This window comes from Chlorocebus sabaeus, chromosome 10, assembly GCF_047675955.1.
Source record: "Chlorocebus sabaeus isolate Y175 chromosome 10, mChlSab1.0.hap1, whole genome shotgun sequence".
In the NCBI taxonomy this organism is placed as follows: Eukaryota; Metazoa; Chordata; class Mammalia; order Primates; family Cercopithecidae; genus Chlorocebus; species Chlorocebus sabaeus.
In genome coordinates, this window is record NC_132913.1 from 43,276,558 (window position 1) to 43,286,807 (window position 10,250).

The following is a 10,250-nucleotide window of genomic DNA, read 5'->3' on the forward strand; positions in this document are numbered from 1 at the left end:
AATTTGTCCTTGAAAACTCAAAGTTAACTCAAAAAAATTGAGAGAATCAAAAATACTGAACAGAATATTCTTCATTCTTATACTTTTTTTGGTTTGTTTTTCATTTTCCTAGACAAAGTAAAGAAATTCAGATTAAATGATGTGCACCAACTAAGATTCGACCTGACTAATTTGTGTACTATAGAAAAAGACCATGTTCAAATGAGCTAAACACCTTCTATGGCAAACTCTGCTCCTCTCATAGGTGGGAGAGGGGGTGAAGAAAGAGTGAGGGGGAGAAGGTAGGGGGGAGGAGGAAGGAAAGAAGGAAACGACGGAAGGAAGGGAGAAAGCTTGATAGATTATACTGAAGAGATCTCAGAATTCATGGTGATTTTATTATTAAAAAGTGGGGGTTATATATAGCCTTTATGATCCTCATTATTAGGTTTTCACTACATTTTGATTTTTGTATGTCCTTAAATGTGTGAAAGAATAAAAAATATTCAGATAGCAGGTTATGTTATGAGTACCTGGTCCAGGATAAAACAGATTCCCCTGACTAAACAGAACTAGATCCTCTGGTTCTTTTAGGGAAAATATATTCAACTCCCCCATACCACACAGGAAGCCAAATTATTTCTTTGTAAAGAGGAATGGAAGAGCAGAAAGGAATGAGAAAACATTTATCATGCTAGCCTCATTCTAATGCTTTCTGGGACTTATTTATCTCTTCCTTATTATGTAGTCTATATAAAAGGTGCAGTCTCTAAAAGCTGTCCTACAGCTCTGGAGAATAGTGAAAAGTTGTATTCCATGGGCCTCACAGACAGAACGGTTTCCCCCTTGGAATCAGGTGTGGCTCCCCATGGCTGCTCAACCTTAGAAACTTGTAGAGTGTCCACGGTCGAGGAACTACCAAGGTAATTTTGCTCTGGATAGAGCTCAGAGAGGAGCTGTTCTTCACATGCTATTGATCACAGATGGAAATATATCTTCCTTAACTGGGTATGCTGCCCTTTAAAGTCTCCCACTTCAATGTAATGGGACAGATTGAATATTTTTCCATGTTAGTGGGTGGAAGTTTTTCCATTGCCACCCAGTTGCTCTTTTCTTCCAGAAAGCAAAATACAGATTTCCTTTGGGTGCAACAGACATCAAGAAATAAAAAATAGCTGTCTCACATGCAATGCAAAATGACATCCAAAGAAATCACACATCAGAAATCACACATGGCAGAAATAAGCTTCCTTTTGAAATATTTTGGCACCTGACACAAGAGCAAAAGAATTGCACAGGCCACCTGAAAAAAAATATTTCTGTTATAAAAATATTAATTAAATAATATATTTCTTACAGGCTGATCCTGAAAATATAGACTGAGGGCTGCCAATTGAAAAACAATACTTTGTGAAATCTATTTTAATATTTAACAACTAAGAAATAGCAATTAGACCTGTAAGAACAAATTGAAGCTCACTTGAGTGCCTACATAATATAGAATCTGCTTTCTTTGCTATAGCCTAAGCAAATCAGGTGCAATGGACTTGGCCCATTATGAACACTTTATGGTACAGATAGTCAAATAGTCTCCAAGATTTTTTTTTAAGTCTCCTAAACAGGAAAAGATTCTCTTAAATTCTAATTCAAGGGGGTTCTAATTCATTTTATTAGATATAAATTCCAATATAGAATTTCAAAGGACAAATCATTTTTATTTTGAAAGTCATTGGTTCCTTTTGAAAATTTCTTAATGCTGCTTCTAGAGATAATGAAATTCTCCTCCAAAATAAGTTAAAAGGTGATGCCTGGAGGCAAATTAAGGAAAAGTGTATGCCTCATTCCTTGAAATGGTGCATTTTGATATGTCTGCAAATACTAAAGACCAGAGAGCTGAAGAACTAAACTTCATATAGTACACCTGTGTGAAATATTAATGAGACAAGTTCCCAACCTACATGTAACTCAATGAAAGAGTTATCTAGGCAGAGAACTGGCTCAGGAACATCTAATATATTGGTTGAAATGTTAGAGGTGATGTTTGAAGTTTGTAGCCTGTCAGAGCAAGTAAGAATATGAGCTAGTTCACTTGCTGCAATACCTTACATCTTTTTTTTCTGGATTTTTCTTGATAGCTGGACAACTAAAATAATTTTAGCAGATAAAGTTCTCTAAATTACAGACCTGATGTCATGGCGTGCTTCCTGGTCTTTCTCTGAAGGTGAGAGAACTCTTTGTTCTATGGATAATCTTACTGTAGGCAGAAAGCAAGTGGTGAACAAAATGTTCAAAATGCTTTCCTCATTCTTTAATTTTATGCTGATTCTATTATGGCCAGAGCCCTAGGTTTTCCTGTAACCCTTTTCTATGGATATCAATGTGAACTTAAAAACTAAACCTAGGAAGATATGACCTAATTTTGTAGGTCTCTGAAAAGAGGTATTTTATCATATTTTGGGAGGTCAGGTATTTTGCCAATTTTTTATGTGATTTCATTAGATTTTTGTGCACATCAAGTACAAATGGCTTAACCCTAGAGGGAACACTAGGGACGTAATGTCCTTTCAGTGTTCTTAATTTTTTATTCCAAAAACATTTATTGAGCTCTTACTATATGCCAGGAATGGGGTTAGGCTCCAGGGATACATAAAAAGGGCTGCGACAAAAATATAAACTAAATACCATGGCACAGAGGAGACAGCATAATTCTGCCTAAGAGAGACTGAAAACTTCACTAAAAAGATGACATTTGAGCTCTGAAATATGCACAGGAATTTTCCTGGTGGAAAAAAGAAAGAACAGGAAAAGAACTTCAAATTTAAGGAATAGCATATGCAAAAGCAGGAGGTCCTAAAACGGTCTAATGTAATCAAGAAGTGACAAGCTCTTCAGACCAGGCATAGAATAGAATACATGATGGGAAATAAGTTGAAGCCAGCATAATTACAAGTGACTGTGAATTTATTCTCCAAACAGCAGCATTATGAATTCCTAAATCCACATTTTTAAGGTGATTCTATATATGGCTGGCTCTACCCTGCCTCACAACCTCACTTGGAATTGTAACAAATACATGCTCTGGAAAACTGCCAGTTGATTTGACAAAGAAAATTGATAGAACATACTTTCTTGAGCAGAGGGACTGTGGGTACCTTAATTAGAATTGAATGGGAAGCAAAATCCTGGAAATGGTGTGAGAAAAGAAAACAAATCCTATGTCTACAAAAAGATAAAATTATAGAGAAAATTCAGATAAAGGAAGAAACATTATAACCTGGGATACATTGGATGAACTAAATTGAGACCATTACGCGATGCACAAAGCAGGATGGACACAGTAGCAGGTATTTGAGAAAGGAGAACTAAGAACATCAACAACCATTTTTCTTCTGTACTTGTGCCTAAATTAAAAAGCTATTGCGGCTGGGCGCGGTCGCTCACGCCTGTAATCCCAGCACTTTGGGAGGCCGAGGCAGAGGAATCACCCAGGGTCGGGAGTTCAAGACCAGCCCGACCAACATGGAGAAACCCAGTCCCTACTAAAAATACAAAATTAGTCGGGCATGGGGGCACATGCCTGTAATTCCAATTACTCGGGAGGCTGAGGCAGGAGAATCGCTTGAATCTAGGAGGCAGAGGTTACGGTAAGCCAAGATTGTGCCACTGCACTCCAGCCTGGGCTACAGAGCAAGACTCCATCTAAAAAAAAAAAAAAAAAAAAAAAAAAGCTATTGGCAATGTTTTACTTCATTGTTTGGGTGGAATGTTATAACTATATAAAACATATAATAGACTCCAAAGATTTTATTCTAAGACTTCCTGATCCATTCACTTAGTGTGGTCCAGTCTCTGAGTCATTTCTCTACAGATGAGAAATTCCATGATAAATGGGGAAACATGGGAGGCTTTTAAACAGACAAAAAGGGAGTAGTGTGACCAGATTTGTTTCTTAAAAGATAAACACTGGTGACAATATAAAGAAAGGCCTAGAGTTTAGAGAACCACTAGATTCTGTGATGCATAGTGAGTAAATGAAAACTGTAATGGCTTAGATGATGGTTTGTACAAAGAGTATAATAATAAATGAAAACCTAATAGCTGGACATTGCTGCTAGTTTTCCAATGAGAAAGGCAAGATGAGCTTGCAACAGCCAATGAGAGTTACTGTATCAGTGTGAACCATTCTTTTCACCGTATCTGCTGGTATATGGCATGCCTTATATGGTATGAGAGGACCTAGAAGAAGTCTGGTTAGTCTGGTCAGAAGACAGAGATTTGATCGTGCAATCCTGCAGGAAGCATTTGGAGGGAAAGCACAGTAAAAGGCTACTTTTCATAGATAGTAAGATGGCTTTCAAATAGTCCCAGAAATGTTGGTAGTGTTCTGGAATAAATAATTGTAGCCATAATAGAATATCATTTTAGAAAGTCATCATATGAGTGAAAAACATGAAACACTTATATATTATTTCATGAGTACAGAACTCATTTGAGGAAACATCACCTTGGCTTGGCCATTAGATTTTCAGTTTCTTCTGTGACTGGTAATAATTAATCATTTTAACAAAAATCAAGATCATTAAGAAACTCGAAAGTCATCTATTAAGATTTATGCCTTATATAATAGATGTGCTTCTTAGATATTTCTTCAACATCAACCATTTAAATCCAGTACTTTTAAATGTCCTAAAAGGAAACTATTTATTTAAAGATTTCCTGTGATAAATGTTTGATAAAGGAAGGATCCTTTGGTAACATGAATAATTCTTCCATATTTATAGTTTAGTCACTTTGAATTTTCATATTCTGAATTATGCTTTCTTAAAGGGAATATATCCTGACTGGCAATGATTTTATGTTACAAAGTGCATATCTTATACTTATTTCAATTTTCAGTGCAAAATGAATGCAAACATTATTCCAATCACCTTTTTACCATAAATATGCCAAAATATCTTAGCCAATGAAAAACTCCCCATTGCTAAATACATGTTTTCATGAAAAACAAATTAGATGCATTTTCCTAAGGAAAAGAATTTAAATGCATTCTTTGAATCATGCTCTGCAATCTTTTTCCAAAGCAGCTTATGCTGTATCTTACAAAGTCAATGTTTACCAGTATATTTATATAATTTTCTTTCTTTTGTTTTCCCTCCATTTGGCAGAACACAGAGTACTATATAGGCATGTGTCTGAATATTTAGCCATGCTATGCCAGGAGTCCACACAATGCTTAGGACTGTTTAGTTTAACAAAGAATGTGTGGCTTTTGCATGTTCTGGCACGTATGAGTGTCTCCAAACCTCTGCTAATGGCAGAACATACTTGTCACTTGAAATTTACAAATGTGCAATGAGTTTAAACAAACCACCACCAATCTTATACTTGCTTCTTTTTTAAAACTTGATGCAAAAAAGTGATGAGTATTGGAAGCATAAAAAAGTACATCAAGATGTAGGGAAATAAACTGTAAGGTCACCTCTTTGTAGTTACCTTTTGAATTTCCCCATGTTCTGCTTCTAGCAAGGAGATAACATGAAGCTCAAAATATGATTTACAACCTCCATGTAAATCATTTACAAATGCTGGAACAACCAAATATGTAATAGTCAGCTGATCTGCCTATAGTTTATATCTAATTTGTGATCTTTGGGTTGGAATATCCTGCAGTTAAATTAGGTAAACATTTTAAAATTAGGGATTACTGACTTTAAACATAATAAACTATTTTTCCTTACATAAAGGAGAGCTAATGGGAAACTAATTTTTTGTCTGTGGATTTTTATGGATAACAAGGAGAATTTATAATATAGAAACAAGTGAAATAAACCATTCACTGGTGGAAGTAATATTATACATGCCAAACAAGCTATTTTACCTATATTGAGAAGTTTGCTTTGTCATCTATCCCAGTGCTTCTCAAATTTTAATAAAATGTTTGAGATGCTGTCAGAAATACAAATTCTGACTCAGTAGATATGGGTTCGTGGCCTGAGAACAAGTTCTCATGTGATAGTGTTACTACATTCTACAGACCGTACCTTGAAAGCAAGAATATAGATGGCTTTTAAATTTTAAGGATCTGCTCTGTATCCTCTCTTTTTGATGAATCGGTTAGCTCTTTCTAACTTTATTTTTACCTAGTTTACTTAGTATTCTTTGCAGACTTACAAGGATAGAGCATAAAGACTCAATAGTAGTATGGAAATAACATAAAATGTATTCCAAAGGCCTGTGTTTGAATTACAGTTCTTCTGTATCTAGATGTATAGTCTTTGCCTAGTGGCATCAACTCTCTGAGACAAAATTTTCTCTTAAGTAATTTGAGAACATGTAGTTATCTACTCAATGGAGCTGTATAAAAACAAATGACATTATACATGTGCAAACTTTAGAGGAGTACTATACATATTTTAGTTGTTGAAGTTATTACTATTATGTCACTGACTTATTGGACAACATTATTATTCTGTGTTTTACATGGTGTTGTGATGTATCTTGTATTCTCCTGATCACAATTTGAACCTTCTATCTTTCTTTTGAGTATTATAACTTGCCAGTCTGGAGTCGCAGGGTCTCTAATACATATTCAATGATTCCTCCCCCACCCACAGAGGGCAGTATTGTGAAGAGGGGGGGGAAAAAGCATGAATTCTGAAATCATACATATGGAAATTGAGAATCTGAAAATTTTGTTTCTTTAATGGTATGCATGACTCAGTACCTCCTATAAGTGCTTTATGTACCATCAGGGGTACCCAAAGCCTTCTGACCTGGATTACTTTTCTTACTAAATTTATTTTTACAGGTAATACCTACCCCACTTTCAAGACTCAAGTCCAAAAGTACACTTCCATGAAGTTTTCCTGATCCATGTCCCACCCAACCTTTCTACTACACAAACACTCACAGCAGGATGTGACTTTCTGTCTTTTGAAAACTTATAATAAGATTCTTTAAGTAACATCCTTTTTTTATATATATATATACTTTAAGTTCTAGGGTACATGTGCACAACGTTCAGGTTTGTTACATATGTATACATGTGCCATGTTGGTGTGCTGCACCCATTAACTTGTCATTTACATTAGGGATAGCATTAGGAGATATACCTAAAGTAACATCCTTTTCTACAGGACTGGTCTATGATACAGATGTGAATTTCATTTTTAAATTGCCCTTTAAACAGTTAACTACATATCTGCCTGCCTTAAAATTTGTTACCCTGAAATACTTAGCACATTGCTTTGTAAATGCTGGGTACTCATTTAATTATTAAATTGAACTGTATTATAATTTCTTAGACTAGTTGTCTTTACACTTTTAATCATATACGCTCAGTGATTGAAAATTTCAAGCTTCTATTCTCAACACATTTATGTATAAATTTTACTTATACATATGCTTACTATATTATATTAATATGACATACACATATAAATATGCAAAAATTATAAGTCTAAAGGATATTTTGAAAGTTTTATTATGTAAAATAAAAAATAGAAATGCTAATTTTTTCCCAAATCCACTCATCAAAGTTTAGAATTCTCTGTCTTAAGAATATAACGAAGTAGCTTTTTTTCGCCACCTCGCCTCCCTCAGAGTCCCAGCTTGAGAAACACCTCTCTGCCCCGTCATGTCAAAGAGGAAAGTGACCTTCCAAGGTGTGGGAGATGAGGAAGATGAGAATGAAATCAGTGTTCCCAAGAAGAAGCTGGTGGACCCTGTGGCTGGGTCAGGGGGTCCTGGGGGCCACTTCAAAGGCAAACACTCTTTGGATAGCGATGAGGAGGATGATGATGATGGGGGGTCCAGCAAATACAACATCCTGGCCTCAGAGGATGTAGAAGGTCAGGAGGCAGCCACACTCCCCAGCGAGGGGGGTGTTCGGATCACACCCTTTAACCTGCAGGAGGAGATGGAGGAAGGCCACTTTGATACTGATGGCAACTACTTACTGAACCGGGATGCTCAGATCCGAGACAGCTGGCTGGACAACATTGACTGGGTGAAGATCCGGGAGCGGCCACCTGGCCAGCACCAGGCCTCAGACTCGGAGGAGGAAGACAGCTTGGGCCAGACCCCAATGAGTGTCCAAGCCCTCTTGGAGGGACTTTTGGAGCTCCTGTTGCCTAGAGAGACAGTGGCTGGGGCACTGAGGCGTCTAGGGGCCCGAGGAGGAGGCAAAGGGAGCAGCAGCAAGGGGCCTGGGCGACCCAGTTCCCCTCAGCGCCTGGACCGGCTCTCCGGGTTGGCCTACCAGATAGTGGCCCGGGGCAACCTTGGTGTGTACCAGGAAACAAGGGAACGGTTGGCTATGCGGCTGAAGGGTTTGGGGTGTCAGACCCTGGGACCCCACAATCCAACACCCCCACCCTCCCTGGACATGTTTGCTGAGTAAGTGGCAGAGGAGGAACTGGAGACCCCAACCCCTAACCAGAGAGGAGAAGCAGAGTCGCCAGGAGATGCTCTGGTGGATGTGATGTGGGAATATAAGTGGGAGAACACGGGGGATGCCGAGCCGTATGGGCCCTTCACCAGCGCCCAGATGCAGACCTGGGTGAGTGAAGGCTACTTCCCGGACGGTGTTTATTGCCGGAAGCTGGACCCCCCCTGGTGGTCAGTTCTACAACTCCAAACGCATTGACTTTGACCTCTACACCTGAGACTGTTGCGGGCCCAGTTTGGTGGGTCCTTCTTTCCTGGACTTTGTGGAAGAGGCACCAAGTGTCTCAGGCAGTGAGGAAATTGGAGGCCATTTTTCAGTCAATTCCCCTTTCCCAATAAAAGCCTTTAGTTGTGTTAAAAAAAAAAAAAAAGAAAAGAAAAAGAATATAACCAGGTAAATACTGACTTCTCTTCTACATTACTACATATCTAGTGTCCGAATAATTCATTGAAATATTATTCTGTATGCTTACTCTTCAATTTTACTACTGAGTTTAGAAAACAGAAAAAGGAAAAATAATTCTGAACCAGGAACTCTTCCTGTTTTCTATAAACTCTAAGTGCATTGAGAAGATGAAATCAGGTGCCATGGAGGAAGACATGAGAGCACGGGGGAGAGGAAAGGAGCAGGGAAAGGAGAAGACAAAGAGAGAGAGGGTACATTGGTAGATCCCTGGTGTAGAAAGAGTGGGAAAGGCACCTGGTCTCAGGATTACTAAAGAACTGAATCTCATTCTCACTCTATCAGACAGCTGAGTTAGCAGGCTGTGGAAAGGGTGACTGGATGGTGGAACCATGTTCCTAAACCTGGCAAAGATCTTCCTAAAGCTCAGGTGACATCAAAGCAGAGAATTTTTGGATTTCACAAGACTACCCAGGGTTGGACCTGGGTATATCAGCAGTCTGATAACAGTCTGCCAGTTCTGGACACTAAACGGTACCCCCAGTTCCGAAGGCTTTGATAGAAAAAAAGAGCCCTAATAATGACTGAGATGAAATCTAATGCCAGCCAGGCTGGATGCAATTGCAAAATCAAAATAAAGATGATTTAAAACAAGGATGTGATTATTCTTGCACACCTGAGTATATGTACCCAGGTATTTATACCTACCACATGTTCTATCTTGCATCCACTACTTCTTTGCATAGCTGTTTTGGTATCTCTTTTGATGGCACTTTTTGATTCTCCCATTTCTCATTGGTAACATTTAGAATAGTTCCTCGTACGTATTATGTTCTCAGTCAATATGTTTAAGAGATGAATTCATTTATTAGAAACTGTTATTCATCTTATAAATTATAGGTGTTTATATCTGATTTTGTTTTTATAATTAAACTCTTATTAATTCAGCTTTTTGATCACAACTACCAAACACCCAAAATCAAAGGTGTTGAAATTAAGAAGTGGCAACCTTCCTAGCAAAAGTTAAAGTAAATTAGACGAAAATTGTAACATCAGAAATGTAAAATGATGGTGAAGGCCAACTCATGGTGACCATAAGTAGCAGGTGCTATCACACAAAGGCTAAATGACAAGTGGTTAAAATAATACTATGTAAGTGATTACCAAGGAAATAGAATCCTTTTTCATTATTACAAGATAAGCTTGTTTTTCTGGCTAGAGAGGTTTTGATATCCTATCCATGCTACCAAATGTGTTTGCTAATAATAAGACTAAATGTATATTTCAGTTTATCATTAAGTAAAATTGTCTTTCTAGGTGACATTATCACACAAAACAAAACCTACTATTTTAATAGGAAGTGAGGATAGTTACATTTTACTTTGAAAATATTTAAAATAAGTTGATTATTGAATAATTA

General features: G+C 37.5%; 1 pseudogene; it reads left to right on the plus strand.

Annotated features, from left to right (window-relative positions):
• The first annotated feature begins 7,559 nt into the window (after positions 1–7,559).
• On the plus strand, positions 7,560–8,749 carry LOC103217121 (CD2 antigen cytoplasmic tail-binding protein 2 pseudogene; annotated as a pseudogene).
• The last annotated feature ends 1,501 nt before the right edge of the window (positions 8,750–10,250 follow it).